Source organism: Mustela erminea, chromosome 10 (assembly GCF_009829155.1).
Source record: "Mustela erminea isolate mMusErm1 chromosome 10, mMusErm1.Pri, whole genome shotgun sequence".
NCBI classification, from domain to species: Eukaryota; Metazoa; Chordata; class Mammalia; order Carnivora; family Mustelidae; genus Mustela; species Mustela erminea.
The window spans coordinates 38085768-38093212 of NC_045623.1; the positions used below are offsets into that span (position 1 = coordinate 38085768).

The 7445-nt window shown below is 39.5% G+C and overlaps 1 protein-coding gene and 1 long non-coding RNA gene across 2 annotated transcripts in view; both read left to right on the forward strand.

The window, feature by feature from the left end:
• Positions 1-2362, forward strand: part of ZNHIT6 (zinc finger HIT-type containing 6) — a 194780-nt gene extending 192418 nt beyond the window's left edge. The window contains exon 11 of the transcript XR_004289757.1: positions 2287-2362. The gene's annotated coding sequence lies outside the window, so the exon portion shown is untranslated. The remainder of the gene's footprint in view (positions 1-2286) is intronic.
• Positions 2363-2417: 55 nt separating this feature from the next.
• Positions 2418-7030, forward strand: LOC116600701. The gene is made up of 2 exons (XR_004289759.1): positions 2418-3967; positions 6786-7030. It is a non-coding gene; the product is annotated as an uncharacterized LOC116600701 (long non-coding RNA).
• Positions 7031-7445: the final 415 nt, after the last annotated feature.

A 7445-nucleotide genomic window follows, 5' to 3' on the forward strand; every position in this document is an offset into this window, starting at 1 on the left:
TTCCTTGCTTGTTATTGAATGAGTGTCACTCTTAATTATAGAGCTAAGTTCTCAGGAAACATTGCAGTTTTCTGGGAATCAGGAAATCTGAGGCCTGGTCCATTTCTAGGACCTTAAATAAATGCCTTTAATCTCTTACCTTGGTTAGATCATGGGCCAAGTAGAATTCTAATACTTGATATTTTTCTGTTTTTGGTAAGCATTCAATAAACGTTTCCTTTTATCACTGCCAAACACCTCACAAGGGCTATCTCCTCATTGCCTCTCAGATTTCGCGTGTATCCCATGAATCACCTGGGAAGTATGTGGAGTCCTTTTCAGCTCCTACCTGCTGGGTTGGGTGATGCAATCCTTCAGGAAGGTCACCTTTGCTGTCGTAGTGGCTATTCCTTGGAATTTCTTCAAAATTCACACTAGGAAATCCGGAGAGCAGGATGTTTCAAGGGGAGGATGAATACTAGCCAGGGCATGAGGAGGATAAACCCACTTTAAGTCTGTATTTTAAAATCTCATTAAGCTTCACGTCTTATGAGGTATAATTTGAAGAGATAGATTTCTTTTTCAGAAAGCAAGTTGTCAGGCACTTGGGGGGGCTTAGTTCACCCAGGGGGGATGTTAAAATTATATTTGAATTGTCAGTAATTCCAGAAAGCAAAATGCAAATACTAACAAGTGAGTCTGTAATTGAAATCTCTAAGCAAAGAAGGACCTTTGCTTCCTCCTAAGGTCGTCTGATATCAGAGTAAGGGGGTTTAAAGAAAATGTGTCATTGATGATTTAATAATATTTGACATGAGAGATTACACTTTGGTAATTTTAATTTTTTTACATAGAAAACCGAAACTGCCTTGAATCTACTGGTGACATATCGGGGTTAAAACTGCTGTGAACAACATTCCATACACTTCCTAATCCCCTCAACATTTGCAACGACTATGTATCCCCTTTAACATATATGTTTGCATTGGACTTTAAATTCATATTTTCTTTGGGCATTCTCATGTTTTGTAAGAATAGAAAGCTTGTCGGAGGTTTCTTTATGATGGGGCTAGAAACCCTGCTCATATCTGAATCACGCTGAGCATAAAAAGCAAATTGGGGCCATCTTCATACTTGGTACCCTTTCCTGGCATAGAATGACAGAGTACTGATATAAAAAGGACTGCCTTTTTGAAAAAAAAAAAATTTATTTTTTTATCCAAAGTGTTCCCAAGTACCATAGTCCTTCATCTCTGGAAATATTGTGGCTTTCAGGGTCACTGGCTGTGTGTCACATTCTCATAGAGAGCACAATTCATCGACTGTGGATATTCTTTGCATTCTCGGTGTTGTTCACGGCTGTTTTACCTCACGAGCTGTGTGACACCTTTCATTTTAAAAAATGCTCTCATGCTTGTGAGGACGGTGTGTCAAGTTATTGGGTCTGTGACTGGCCTTGCAGCTGTCCACCGACTAGAGCTCACGTGTAAGTGGACACAGTTGTCAGTGTTGTGATGCAGGTTAAATGAAATTTAAAAAACCGGTGGTATCCAAAAAAACATCTGGTAGAAGGATTATTTTGTTTTGTTTTGTTTTGAATTAATGAGGCAGAAACGCATGCTGTGAATAATGACTGCGAGCAGCCGTGGTTTTTCTGTGAGGAATGTCCTCAGTGTTAGCACCGGCAGGAAGATAACATGTGTCATATTCGTTTTTTAATATTAGTATTTGCATAGAATGATTTCAGGGAGACATACTGGGTTTTCTTCCTTACTGGTTATTATTGGTTGATGATCCTCCTGCGAGGGCTTATGATATTAGGTGAAACCATGTGAAATGGCTTTTTATGTAGGCAATTTTATATGGCTCTAGGAAGCAAGAAATATTTTAATTAGTTTTCTCTATATCATTGTGAGTCTGCCACAAATGTTTTAAATTAATACATATATTTAGAAATTGAAACTTGAAAGGCAAAATTCATGTGTTCTCACGCTTGCTGTGGTTTTACTCTTTCTTGTTGCCTTCGTGCTCTCAAGGAAATGAAAATTCTATATACAGAAAATCTGACATTTGTCATTTTGTAGCCCCTTGAGAGGTAAACAAGTAAAAAATAAGAATATTACTTACTCAGTCGTGAGTTAAAGTCATCTTTAGATCCTTCTAACAATAATTTAGACTTGCAGCAGTTCCTTTATGAATTTTTATGAATTCTTTTTTCTATAGAGAAGACAATTTCATCCCGGGAATGTATTACAAGTATTGAAATGCCTTTCCCCTCCCCCTCCTTCCATATTTCTCCATTTGCAGCTTCAGCTGTACATAAAGGAGCCCTGGTAGCTTCTGCTGAGACTTTTCAATAGAAAATCCTTCAAAAAAGAAAAAAGAAAGAAACAGCTATTTTGAAGACTGACTTTCTAAAATTATATTTAGGTAAGTTAATTTTAGATGTCATCCCTTAGAGCTGAAAGTAAACACATTTGATTTAATCACGTTAATCAAAATGTATTTGCATTCAAGTGTTCTTATATATCAGTACTTCTAGATGGATTTAAATTATATTGACAGAAAACATCCATTTCTTCACATTTTTAAATACCAGTCAGGTTTTAGAACCTGGTCTACAGCATGGTTGTTTTTTGGGGGAAAAAATGTCGTTCAGCCAAGGCTGATCTTGTTTTTCCTTTATTCTTTAAGCCAGGAGCAATTACTTTTCATTTCAGGATTAAGAGGCTGTAACATGGCCATTCGTCGCCGAGGCTCCTGGTTTCAGCATGTCTCCTTGGTTCCCAGCCAGTCCTGGGTGTTCAGGTAGCAGCTGGAGCTGGGAGTGCCTCTCCAGTCCACATTCTTTGGCTATGAATTTTGCAGCCCTGTTTATCTGATGGAGACCTCCCCACAGCGAGTTGCTCATGATACTGTCACACAGACCTTAATGAATGATACGGAAAGATACTGAATATTTTTCCTCCAGGAATGCCAACCCATCCTACATGCCAACCAGTCCCCTCACTTTGGCCGATCACTGCAGAAAGCCTGGTGCTGAGCTCCGAGGAGACCTGTCCCACACAAACCAAACAGGATGCCTACAGGTCCTCTCTGTGGGGCTGTCACCCAAGCCTGTTCAGGGAATTTTCAACAATTGCATCTGCGCAGACATTGATTCTCACTTCTCTGCACTAATGATTTACTTTGGTTTATACCTTCAATCTGTGTATGTTATCACCAGCTTCAGCACACAAAGATCTTCCTTCTCTTGAAATCATGACTTTACTTGAGTTAGCTTGGGGCGGCTTTTAGAGCATGGCTTTCTCACTATGTCATGTGTCTTCATTTTGCCTTCCCAAACCAGACCATAAATTCCTTGGGAGAGGAGATCCGGAAACTGATCATACCTTACATAGACAGACAGACAGCAGCAAAGACAAAAACAACCACAAAAGGACCGTTGTTGCTCTTAGTAATTGAGAAAATTTACCTTAACATGTTTAGAAGACTCTAGATCATTTGCTCTGACTTATGTCTCTTCTCCTTTCCCCGGCCTGCCCTCTGCTGGAACTGCTAATGAGCAGTAAGAGGGCCAAAGCAGGACATGGTGTGGGGAAACATTGGGGCTTGTCTGATTGAAAAGCAAGTTGAACCACTGCCATTTGTGAGTTCACAACCTAGATCTTTGAAGCTCCCTGTTATTTGCCTTTGGGTAACTAGTTATCTCGTTAGAAGACCCCTTAGTGGTTCAGCTGTGCTTGGGGATGTGATTCCGCCCACTGGCATAAGATGGGCCACATGACTTTGTGGGTCTTCCACTCTTATGTGCTTCTTTCATCTCTCTCTTACAGCAGATCGCGGTAGACACCAGATCGCGGATGCCCTGTCCCAAACATAAATCCCGTCCTGTTCACCAATCCCTCAAAACCTTCATGACCTTCATATTTAACGGACATTTTCAAGGATCTGGCAAGACTGCCGGTTTGGTAATGCAAGGCAGAAGGTAAGCGTGAAACTCTAGACTGGTTTCCTGTTTCGAAGGGGAGCAGGACGTGACAGATGCTGAGCCAGTCTGTTTGCGCTTGGAGAGGAGAAGCCAGAGTGTCTGATCACTAGATGACCGCTCCCGCGTGCTGGCTCAGGGATGGTGCGAGCAGTCCCAACCCCCCTCCCGCTCTTGGTCAGATGGCTACATGTTATGAAAAAAGGGAGGAAAAGCATGTTTTTCACTTTTGTTTTATGATTAAAAGAGGCACTCTCTGGAGAGGCAGAATCCATTAGCTGAATCCATTTCAGTATCTATGGTTAATTAATTTGGACAACGTTAATGCACTTTTATTATGTAGCCTTTAAGAGCAATTCTGGTAAACGTCCATCCCATAAATACTAGCACTCCTTTATATGTATGAAATCCTTTTTGGAAGGGTGAGTCTGAATTGTTATGCAGATATTAATTTGCACACAGCACTGACCAGACAATACAAAAATGCTTCCTCATAGTTTGAACATTGCTTGATACATTTTGAAGTGGAAAAACTTTTGGTTATGACACTCTGTGTTTTAAGTCAGTGAATAATTCCGTCTGGTTGACTCCCAAAGTGTAACTTTGAGAAGCGGTTTTGTCATACTCGGAGCTGAATAACTGATTTCTGCATTTCATTCTATAAATTAAACATAAGACTTTGAGTTACTAGGAGAAATAACACAGTTAGCCAGTAAACCTTTCTACAAAATGACAGCATTTTAATTTATCGTATGCATTAGCACTTATTCATGGCTAAGATTTCATCAATCAATTTCCCATTTTAAAAAGATGTCTCTGAAAACAACAGTGGAGAGATGTTGCGTTCCAAAAGGGATGTTGCAGAAGGCAGCATCAGGTCTGGCATTTGGGGCAGGTGTTTAACTCAATTGTTATAGTCAATAATCATGCAGTTCTAAGTATAAATCCACTTTTTTAAAGTATCTACCTGATGAGCTGATGTTCTTGGAATGTTAGAGTTTTAAAAAGAAAATACTTAAATTTCATTATTGAAGAGGTGTGCTACATTTGTTCAAAATTATAACAATGTCTGATATTATTTTAAAATAATAAATTTATTATTTATTTAATATTAATTACTTAAAATTTAAATTAAACATATTAATTATTTAAAATTTAAAATAGTTATCTTGCTACTTTGTTGGGCTTCTACACTGCTTCGGGTTTTTCATTTTGTTTACAGTAGTACATTTCAATAGTTGGCTTCAGAGTAAATGAGTATTAGTACATTTTGATATTTTTATTAATTAGTTGCTTTTTGAAAATGTTCTAAACTGAAAATTACTACAAAATAGAAGCTTTAAGGGGCACCTGGGTGGCTCAGGTCCTGATCCCAGGGTCCTGGGGTTGGTCCCACATCGGGCTCCCTCCTCAGTGGGAAGCCTGTTTCTCCCTCTCCCACTCCCCCTGCTTGTGTTTCCCCTCTCGCTGTCTCTCTCCGTCAAATAAATAAATAAAAATATTTAAAAATTTTTTAAAAATAGTTATAGCTTGAGGAGCACAAATGTTTTGCTATGAAACATCATTTAACACATAGGCTTGGTCTTAACCTTTTTCCAGGTAAACTTCTACTAAAAATAGGGTTTGCGTGTACTTCAGTGGTATGTAGACAGCATGACTGTAGGTTTGTTCATTTTAAATGCCACTGATAGCGCCATCCAGGTCTGTATGTGAAAATGTTCATATTTTACAAGAAACTTCGTTAACAGGGCCACAGAGGAAATGCCAGGGCCTCCATATCAATGGTTCAATGAAGAAAATTAGAAAGGTCTCTAGCTTAGCAATGCTTACTTACTTATGTCTTTTGGAATTTTATTGAGGCTTCAGAAATGGAACAGAATCTTGGCTGTACTTTCTCTTTTCATAAAAATTTTTTGTTTATATGAGATCCATCATTTATTTTTCAGTTACTGTTTTAATGCCATAATTGGGGTAGTCAGAATGTTCTAAACCTAAATCTTCCTTCTTAATACTTGGGCTCACTTCCACATTTTTTATTGTCAACTGGAGAATGATTTTTGATCTCTTTTTATTTTTAAAGCAATTGTACCTGCATTATCTTACTATACACACAAAAGCTTTTTGAATAAGTAGGGCATCACAGGACACTGGAAAGAGCACAGGCTCAGGCAAACCTGGACATGAGTCAGAATTCTGTCACTCAAGCTGTATGACCTTGGTCAGTTCATTTAAGCTCATGGCATCTCAGCTTCGCCATCTATAAAATGAGGATCATTCTGCAGATGTCACAAAGTTGCCGTAGGAACTAGGATAATGCATATTAAGCATTAGGCCAGTACTTGGATTAAAGTAGGTGTGAAATAACGAGCTGCTATTATTATTTGCCATATTTTCCAGATTAGGAAACTGAAACACAGACATATTAAGTGGTCTTGGCCAACTTTGGAGAACTGGGGCTCCCAGTTATTACTGGAAAATTGCAGCCTTACCTCTGATCAAGCCTCACTGAGAATGAAGTTGTAGGACCACAAAAAATGCAAAAGGTACAGAAAAATCAGGAATACTGAAGCAATCAGATAATCAATATCTATGTATTGAACACCGTGGATGTATAAGGTATTCTGTGTACAAGTTGGGGTACTTTGGGTTGCAAGTGGCAAAATCCCAACTTGCCCACACAAAAAGGAGAATTTATGGGCTAATGTAACCCAAACCCAAGTGTAGAGAACTGGGGCTGGAGATGATGAAGTCAGCATCAGGAACACTTTTCAGGCTTATACTCTCTATTTCTGACCCGTGTTTCTGGTTCTCTTTGCAGATAGTTTTCTCCATGCCATGGGGAGCATGGCTTCTAGTTGCTTTGGTCTCTCATCTCATCCTAGCAGCCCTTCTACCATCAAAGAAAGAAGATTTCTTCCCTTTGGGCTCCATCCTATTAACAGTCTCAAGAATGACTTACACTGGATCAGCAGAGGTTGCACACTCCTTCCCCAACCAGACACCAAGCCAGGAAGATGGGGTAATATCCCAATGTATTAGCTATAGAGTAAAAACTTAAATTTATTTCTTAACATGCGTGCCTTTTAATAGAGAGACTTGTAAACACTTGGGTACTGTCTTACAAAAAGCAGAACTCTCTAAAAAGGGTGACTGGAGGCTGACGCAGAACGACATCCTGTTGTATGAGAAAGTCCTGGGGGAATGCCCTCTTCTAACAGCTTGCTTAATGCTTGTGCTTCCTGTGGAGTGGGCTGGGGGTGGGAATTTAAAGCAGACTTCTAAATTGAGTTCTGCAGTGGAGGAACTTCTCTTAAAATCTCTGCTGGAGTTACTTAAGACATTGAACTGTCAGGGTGCCTGGATGACTCAGTCATTTAAGCGTCTAACTCTTGATTTTGGCTCAGGTCATGATCTCAGGGTCCTGGGACTGAGCCCCATGTTGGGCTCCATGCTCAATGGGGTCTGCTTGAAGTTTCTC